Consider the following 9,372-nt stretch of genomic DNA (forward strand, 5'->3'; position numbering starts at 1 on the left):
TCCCGGAAGCTGTATGCCGGCTCCCTCGGCTACTAAAGCGAGATGAGCCCTGCAACCCCAGAGTCAGCCACGACTGGACCTAATGGTCAGGGTCCCTTTACCTTTACCTTTAACAGGAAAATAGCTGTTCCTCAGATTTACACACAAACACCTTATTTGTTCCATCTCTACTCTTAGTTCTGTGTGATGCTTCAGAAGCTACATATTGCTCCCACACCAGGAAAAGCCAGGAGCCTTCCTGCTTCTTCGAAAAATAACCTCTCTCATGCAAACGCCATCTCTCTTTATTGACAGAACTAGAATGCCCCACCTCCTCAGAGGAAGATTGGCATTTCTAGCAAAGCCAATGGGTGCTGATCCTTTTATATGACAGAAACGCCACCTGCAGTTCTGAGGGGATTTAAAAGAGAAGCAGGGAGATCCCTGCCAGTGATCTGTTTCTCGAGAGAGATTCCATTTCCTCTAGAGAGCTCATCATGGCCTGGGCTCTATCCTTCCTTGCACTTCTCAGCTATTTTTCGGGTAAGAATGTAGAGGACTCCCTTTCCACCGGCCTCTAGCACATTGCAGAACTATTTATATTGTGTTTTTATCACAGTGCCAGCCTGATATTTAGGAGCAGAAGGAATGAATCAAGGTCAATTTATTCTTTTTTCTTTTCCACAAAGGTGTCGTTTCACAGCGTACTCTGACTCAACCTGCCTCTGAAACTGTGTCCCTGGGGCAAACGGCTAAACTCTCCTGTATGTCCAGTTATGGTCGCAGCGACAGCTATGTTGCCTTTTTTCAGCAGAGACCTGGACAGGCCCCTCGCTATGTGCAGTACGTCAACAGCAACAGGGGGGAAGGCATCCCGGATCGATTCACTGCTTCCTTCACTGGAAACACTGGCTATTTAACCATCACTGACATCAAGCCTGAAGATGAGGCTGTCTATTACTGCGGGGCTTGGTTTAACAGCTATAGCTTGTTGCACGGTGATCAAGTCTGATGAGGAACTGAGACAAAAACCTTCCGTCTTCCTCTGTCATAGAAGGGAGTTGAGAATATATATTAATGTGATCTGTTCCTGAAGTTGGTTTTTGTTTTTCTGGGAATGACGTAGGTGAAGGAAACAGAAATTGGCATTGGCTCCCATCAGTGCTTTACGTTGAGGTCAGCCCCATCTTCCATGCACAAATCAGCACACCCTACTACCACTTTACATATTTAATTTCCATTCTGCCCTTCCACCCAAAGAAAAAAGAAAAGAAATGGAAGGTCACAAGCCAATAGGACCACAAGAAAAGTCTTACTGGATCAGGTGAAAGTCCCCTCTAGTTCACAATCTTGTTCTCACAGGAACTGGCCAGGTGGTTGTTGTTGTTGTTGTTGTTATTAATTGAATTTATATAAGTACTAGAATCATAGAATGATAGAGTTGGAAGAGACCACAAGGGCCATTGAGTCCAACCCCCTGCCAAGCAGGAAACACCATCAGAGCACTCCTGATATATGGTTGTCAAGCCTCTGCTCAAAGACCTCCAAAGAAGGAGACTCCACCACACTCCTTGGCAGCAAATTCCACTGTCAAACAGCTCTTCCTGTCAGGAAGTTCTTCCTAATGTTTAGGTGGAATCTTCTTTCTTGTAGTTTGGATCCATTGCTCCGTGTCCGCTTCTCTGGAGCAGCAGAAAACAACCTTTCTCCCTCCTCTATGTGACATCCTTTTATATATTTGAACATGGCTATCATATCACCCCTTAACCTCCTCTTCTCCAGGCTAAACATGCCCAGCTCCCTTAGCCGCAGGACCTGAGTGGACAGTAACTCTCCCCTCTTGCAATTCCAGACCAGACAGCATGTGCTCAGAGGCAACTTTTATTTGGAGACAAATTTCTTTCAACTTTGGAGGTAGAACATCAGACCTTCCAAGTGTCCCTATTTTCCAGGGGCAGTCCTGGATTTATAGAAGCTGTCTCGGTTTCTGATTTGAACCCGGAATGTCCTGCTTTTCCTTAGGACGTCCCTGTTTTAATCAAAGGAATGTTGATGGGTATGGAGTTATGCAATCCCTGAGCCAAGGAGATCAGTAACTGTGCAACCTTTAGAAGACATCTCAAGGCAGCCCTGGAGAAAAAAAATGTATAATGTTCTATTGTGTTTTATATATGTCGGAAGCTACCCAGAGTTGCTGCGGCAACCCAGTCAGATGGGCAGAGTAATCACCATCGTCACCACCATCATCATATTGGCCCGAATATAAGCCACAGTCATCCGTCCCCCCCAATTTCTGATCCGGAAAAGTTGTTAAACTGCAGCTTATATTCGCGGCTTTATGATAAATGAAGGGGGGAGGTTGCTGGCAAAGTGGCTCCCCGCACTGCTTCCTGGGGGGAGGGAGCCATGCCACTTTTAACTAATCCAGAACGCAGCAGCTAGACTGGGAGCGGCTGCTGAGACCACATAACACCACTCTTGAAAGACCTGCTTTGGCTCCCAGTATATTTCCAAGCACAATTCAAAGTGTTCGTGCTGACCTTTAAAGCTGTAAACAGCCTCGGACCAGTATACCTGAAGGAGCATCTCCACCCCCATCGTTCTGCCCGGACACTGAGGTCCACCCGAGGGCCTTCTGGTGGTTCCCTCACTGCAAGAAGTGAGGTTTCAGGGAACCAGAAAGAGGGCCTTCTCGGTAGTGGCACCCGCCCTGTGGAACGCCCTCCCACCAGATGTCAAAGAGAAAACCAACTACCAGACTTTTAGAAAACATCTGAAGGCAGCCCTGTTTAGGGAAGCTTTTAATGTTTAATTGACTATGGTATTTTAATATTTTGTTGGAAGCCGCCCAGAGTGGCTGGGGAAACCCAGCCAGATGGGCGGGGTATAAATAATAATAAATCATTATTATTGTTGTTGTTGTTGTTGGCAGAATATTGGAGAGTTCTATCCCTATCCAGAACTCTCCCTCATGCAAATATCTTTCTTCATTGGCTGGTTTAGAATGTCACGCCTCCTCAGAGGAGGTGTGGCGTTTCTTGCAATGTCAATGCGTCAATACCCGTCTATTGCTATATATGCGAGATCCTTCCTCTTCAGTTCCTGAGGGGATCTAAAATAGCAGAAGGAAGGTTCCTGACAGTTCACTGTTTATTTGAGGAACCCCAACGTCTTCTGAGAGCTCACCATGGCCTGGCCTCTGTCCGCCTTTGCACTTTTCACCTATTTGTCAGGTAAGGATGTGAAGGACTCCCCTTACATAGGTTTCTGGGCAAACAACACCAACCACAGAGTGCTTTTTATTATATTTGTGAGCAAAATAAGTGAATTGATGTCTTCTTCTTTTTCTTTGTGCAAAAGGTGTCCTTTGTCAACATACAATGACTCAACTTGCCTCTGAGTCTGTGTCCCCAGGACAGATGGCTAAACTCTCTTGCACAGCCAGCGATAGTCACAGTGGCACCTATATTTTCTGGTATCAACAGAAATCCAGGCAGTCCCCTCGCTTTGTGCATGTTAATGGTGGCAGCAGGGGAGAAGGGATCCCTGATCGATTCACTGCTTCTGCCAACGGAACCAATGGCTATTTAACCATCACTGACCTCCAGGTTGAAGATGAAGCTGACTATTACTGTGCAGCTTGGTTTAACAGCTATAACCTGTTGCACAGTGATCAAGTCTTACGGGGAACTGAGACAAAAAGCTTTTACTCTTCCTCCTTCACAGCTCTGAAGACACCACTCAGCAGACAAAGTAACAGTACTCTTAAATGTAAGGCTGTATTACTGAAATGCTCTCTATGTGAGTCTACCCTTGTGACTAGTCCGGAAGCTGCAGGTGGTGCTAAACAGTTGTTCCTGGTGGACAATGTCCCAAAGGGCAGTTCTGGGAAGGGAAACTGATTGTGAACAACAACTTAAACATTCCATGTCAGACACAGGTGTTCTGGAAAAGCCTATTCTCACTCAAAGCCTATAGGCTATTCTGGAAAAGCCTATTCTCACTGGCCAGAGCCAGTGTGGTGTAGTGGTTTAGAGTGATAGACTCGTAATCTAGGGAACTGGGTTCGTGTCTCTACTCCTCCACATGCAGCTGCTGGGTGACCTTGGGCCAGTCACACTTCTCTGAAGTCTCTCAGCCCCACTCACCTCACAGAGTGTTTGTTGTGGGGGAGGAAGGGAAAGGAGAATGTTAGCCGCTTTGAGACTCCTTCGGGTAGTGATAAAGCAGGATATCAAATCCAAACTCTTCTTCTTCTTCTTCAAATCCAAATATAACAACAACAACAATTTATTTATACCCCGCCCATCTGACTGGACCACCCCAGTCACTCTGGGCAGCTTCCAAAAGAACATTAAAAACACAATAAAACACCAAAAATTAAAAACTTCCCTAAACAGGGCAGCCTTCAGATGTCTTCTAAAAGTCAGATAGTTGCTTATTTCCTTGACATCTGCTGGGAGGGCATTGCTCAGGGTGGGCACCACTACTGAGAAGGCCCTCTGCCTGGTTCCCTGTAACCTCACTTCTTGCCGTGAGGGAACCACCAGAAGGTCCTCGGAGCTGGACCTCAGTGTCACGGCTGAACAATGGAGGTGGAGATGCTCCTTGGGCGGAGCACTGATAAAGACCACTGATAAAGACCACTAGGTCTCCTTTTTCACACCATAAGTGTTCATGCTGCTATACATAACTTATCTACTTGCTCGCTTTCAAACTGCTAGGTTGGCATAAGCTGGGGCAGAGCAACAGAAGCTCACTCCGTCATGGGGATTCAAACCACCGACTTTCTGATCGGCAGGCCCAAGAGGCTCAGTGGTTTAGGTACTGCTGCAGCGGGAAGGTAAACAACATTTCCATGCACAATACCCGCTATTCTAGAGTTCACCCTTAGGGGGCTGTGTTGCTCAACTTCTCCCACATTTGGTACGTTGGTTAGATGATTCGAGACATGGCCCCAGCACCTGTGATGTGAAGTGAAGCAGAAGACTCCCATTCATGGCTCCTTTTCTGGAGCTTCCTGTTCAGTCATGTTCAGTTTACTGGGAGATGTGTGCAGTCAGATTCATTTCATTTCCCCATTTGTTCTATTTTTTTTGAAGTTTTGACCGTTTCTCTCACCTGGGTTTCCATTTATTGGCACTCTGTTTGTTCAACTTGTTTGATTGGTTTTCTGTTGAGCTCACTACAATGGCTGTCACAAAGCAAGCTTACTTTTATTTGGGATGAAAAATGTGTCCTTCTCTAGCATGGACCGCAGGGGGGGGGGGAACACACTACCTTTACCTGCAGCTCTCAGCCCCAGCCCCCTCCTATTGACTCTTTAGCATTTAGATTACTAAAGCGTGTTCTCATTAATAGAGAGCATGTGTTGCGGTGGGGTCCGGAAGGCCACCCCTCTGTTGCTGGGCGGCGTAGTTTGGGTGACCATCCACAGTGATTGGGCGGTTGGGTTGTTGGGCAAATTTTGGTGTTGCCATTTAGGGGGTTGGACCAAAGGTTATAAAATGAAGTCACGCAGCTCTGACTAGGCACTTTTGCTGCGTGCAGCGTATCACCCGCCCACCCTCCCTAATTTTAGGAATCTTGGTTGATCTTGCTATGCCTGTCAAGGGGTCATATGCTCTTGGGGAAGGGGCCCGGTAGGAATTTTGTCCAATTGGCTGATTGGCTGGTGCCATTTGATTTTTTCCTACTGCATAGCAAATCGTCACAACTTGTAAGGTTGCGGTTAGGCATTGGTTAAAAAAATTGTTGGTGGAGGGGTAAGGGTTGGCTGGGCCTGCCCCTCCAATGCTGCTGCGGAAAGGGAATTCTATTAAAGGAATCCAGGGGCTTGCCATTCTTTCGTCCGTACCCCTGAAGGGGGCTTAGGGCCGTGCAAGCCCCAGGGAGCATTGGGGGGGGGGGGATGAGGGTCTGGTGCCTGGCTCCATGCTCTCCCCAATATTGTTTTCCATTATTGGCTTTCACTGGAATCCGGAAGTCAGTTCTGTCCCTAGGCGTGGGGCAGATAGTCATAACCAATGCCTAAGCAATCACTCACATTTATGTATTTTAATAATGTTGTGGCCAAAATTATGCCAAAAAATTTAAACAAAAATTATGTGTGAAGTGTGAATCATTTGGGGGGTGGATTGAAGGACCTCGACATGCAAATGTAAAAGGTAAAGGACCCCTGGATGGTTAAGTCCAGTCAAAGGCGACTATGAGGTTGCGGCGCTGGGAGAGAGCAACTATTAACAGGAAAGTAGACAGTTCCCACATTTACACACACACACATTCACGTTTCCTCTCTTCCTATTCTTATTCATAAACTATATATTACTCCCATTGCAGGGCAAAGCCATGACCCTTCCGTCGTCTTCTTTTAAAACTCTCCTTTATGCAAATATATCCTCTGCTCACTGGCTGAGCTAAAATGTCCCGCCTTCTCAGAAGAGGAGAAGAGGCATCTCTAGCAGAGCCATCGAAGGTCTTTATAGGACAGCTCCTTCCTCTTCTGTTCCTGCAGGGTATAGAAGGAAACAGGAAGGTCCCTGCTGCTTAACCTTTTTGCTGAGAAAGCCCAAGTCATTTAGAGAGCTCAACATGGCCTGGGCTCTGTCTTTCCTTGCACTTCTTGGCTATTTCTCAGGTAAGGATGTGGAAGATTCCCTTTCCATAGGCTTCTGGGCAAATTAGCACCAACTGTAGTTTGCCTTTATCATACCGCTTTTAGGATGTTTGTGAGAAAATCCTGTGAATCAATATCTTCTCTTTCTTTCTTTTTCTTTTTGCAAAGGTGTCATTTCTCAACATACTGTGACTCAACCTGCATCGGAGTCTTTGTCCCCAGGGCAAACAGCTAAATTCTCTTGCACTGCCAGCAGCAGTCCCAGCGGCGGCTATATTTTCTGGTATCAACAGAAAGCTGGGCAGGCCCCTCGCTTTGTGCATTATAATGGTGGCAGCAGGGGAGAAGGCATCCCTGATCGATTCACCGCTTCTGTCTCTGGGAATACTGGCTATTTAACCATCACCAACCTCAAAGCTGAAGACGAGGCTGTCTATTACTGTGGGGCTTGGTTTAACAGCTATAGCTTGTGGCACAGTGATCAAGTCTTTTGGGGAACTAAGACAAAAACCTTCTACCTTCCTCCTTCACATCTGGCAGCTTAGAATCACTAGAGATATGTCATGGAATTCTACTCAGTATTGATCCAGAGCAGATTCCAACATACCTGTATAGTTAGCAGAGTAAAAACGTAAACACGTTGCAGGATTCCCAAAAAATTAGACCAGAGGCTATGAAAATTTCATCCAGCAGAGCTTTACTGCTACTGGTATTGTGCATTAAGTAGAGTTATATGAGGCTGGATATATCCCACATGGACCTCTGCTTTTTAGACACAGGACAAGTGTGGATAAGCCCCTAGTCCAGTATGCTTTTCTCACATGAACCAGCCAGATTATTATGGGCCTGACTGCAACAGCACTCTCCCAGCCATTTTTATTTGGAAGCATACATCTTCCAACAGTAGAGATAGAAAAGTGTGCATTAATGAACTGCTCTGGTTTTTAAAATTTTATTTCACAAGATTTATATACACCTCTTGATTATAATGAAGCCTCAAAGTGGTTCACAAAAACAATAAATCAATGAAATTATCCGCAATGAACTGTTTTGAACTCCTATTCAAAACTTTCAGAAACAACTGAAATCAACAATAAGCTAAAAAGACGCCTCTAGCCCGGTGTGGCTCCCCTTTATCACATACACAGCCCAAGAAGACAATGACAATAATCCACCAACAGCATATGAATCAATATGGCTACCCTGATCCAAAACACCCACCTACCCCACTCGCACACGAAAACAAAGATCACCACAGCCAATCACAAACAAACAACCACACCCTAGGCCAACTCCAACCTCTCTCAGTACCAAAGGAACACAAGTGAACAGCACAAGCAATGCTGACACCAAACCCTACATACATTAAGCATAATAGTAATATCGCCACCCGACCCCACCCCCACCCATCTCCCCTCCCTCCACCCCCTTTTTTTTCTTCTCCCCCTAATGTCTCAACAAATGAAACAGATTTGTAAAAATGTTACATGGAAAAAATACGAGGCATTACACTTACTTCTGTAAAACAAGAAAATCTTTAATAATAATAAAAAAAGAAACAACAAGCTAAAAAGAGATTAAAACCCATGTCAGCATTCCACCCAGAAAGGCTCGCCATTCTTTCGTCCGTACCCCTGAAGGGGGCTTAGGGCCGTGCAAGCCCCAGGGAGCATGGGGGGGGGGGAATGAGGGGCTGGTGCCTGGCTCCATGCTCTCCCCAATATTGTTTTCCATTATTGGCTTTCACTGGAATCTGGAAGTCAGTTCTGTCCCTGGACGGGGACAGATAGTCATAACCAATGCCTAAGCAACCACTCACATTTATGTATTTTAATAAAGTTGTGGCCAAAATTATGCCAAAAACCTTAAACAAAAATTATGTGTGAAGTGTGAATCCTTTGGGGGTGGATTGGAGGACCTCGACGTGCAAATGTAAAAGGTAAAGGACCCCTGGATGGTTAAGTCCAGTCAAAGGCGGCTATGAGGTTGCAGCGCTGGGAGAGAGCAACTATGAACAGGAAAGTAGACAGTTCCCACATTTACACACACACATTCACATTTCCTCTCTTCCTATTCTTATTCATAAACTATATATTATTCCCATTGCAGGGCAAAGCCATGACCCTTCCGCCGTCTTCTTTTAAAACTCTCCTTTATGCAAATATATCCTCTGCTCACTGGCTGAGCTAAAATGTCCCGCCTTCTCAGAAGAGGAGAAGAGGCATTTCTAGCAGAGCCATCGAGGGTCAACATCTTTATAGGACAGCTCCTTCCTCTTCAGTTCCTGCGGGGTATAGAAGGAAACAGGAAGGTCCCTGCTGCTTAACCTTTTTGTTGAGAAAGCCCAAGTCATTTAGAGAGCTTAACATGGCCTGGGCTCTGTCTTTCCTTGCACTTCTTGGCTATTTCTCAGGTAAGGATGTGGAAGATTCCCTTTCCATAGGCTTCTGGGCAAATTAGCACCAACCGTAGTTTGCATTTATCATACCGCTTTTAGGATGTTTGTGAGAAAATCCTGTGAATCAATATCTTTTCTTTCTTTTTCTTTTTGCAAAGGTGTCATTTCTCAACATACTGTGACTCAACCTACATCGGAGTCTTTGTCCCCAGGGCAAACAGCTAAATTCTCTTGCACTGCCAGCAGCAGACCCAGCGGCAGCTATATTCACTGGTATCAACAGAAGGCTGGACAAGCCCCTCGCTATGTGCATCGTAATGGTGGCAGCAGGGGAGAAGGGATCCCTGATCGATTCACCGCTTCTGCCTCTGGGAATACT

At 45.8% G+C, this 9,372-nt stretch overlaps 1 long non-coding RNA gene across 1 annotated transcript; it reads left to right on the plus strand.

Annotated features, from left to right (window-relative positions):
• The first annotated feature begins 383 nt into the window (after positions 1-383).
• On the plus strand, positions 384-7,068 carry LOC310666736. Its single transcript, XR_014505989.1, has 3 exons — positions 384-522; positions 669-928; positions 7,024-7,068. It is a non-coding gene; the product is annotated as an uncharacterized lncRNA (long non-coding RNA).
• The last annotated feature ends 2,304 nt before the right edge of the window (positions 7,069-9,372 follow it).

This window comes from Podarcis tiliguerta (genome assembly GCF_965153285.1).
Source record: "Podarcis tiliguerta genome assembly, chromosome: 16".
Taxonomy (NCBI): domain Eukaryota; kingdom Metazoa; phylum Chordata; class Lepidosauria; order Squamata; family Lacertidae; genus Podarcis; species Podarcis tiliguerta.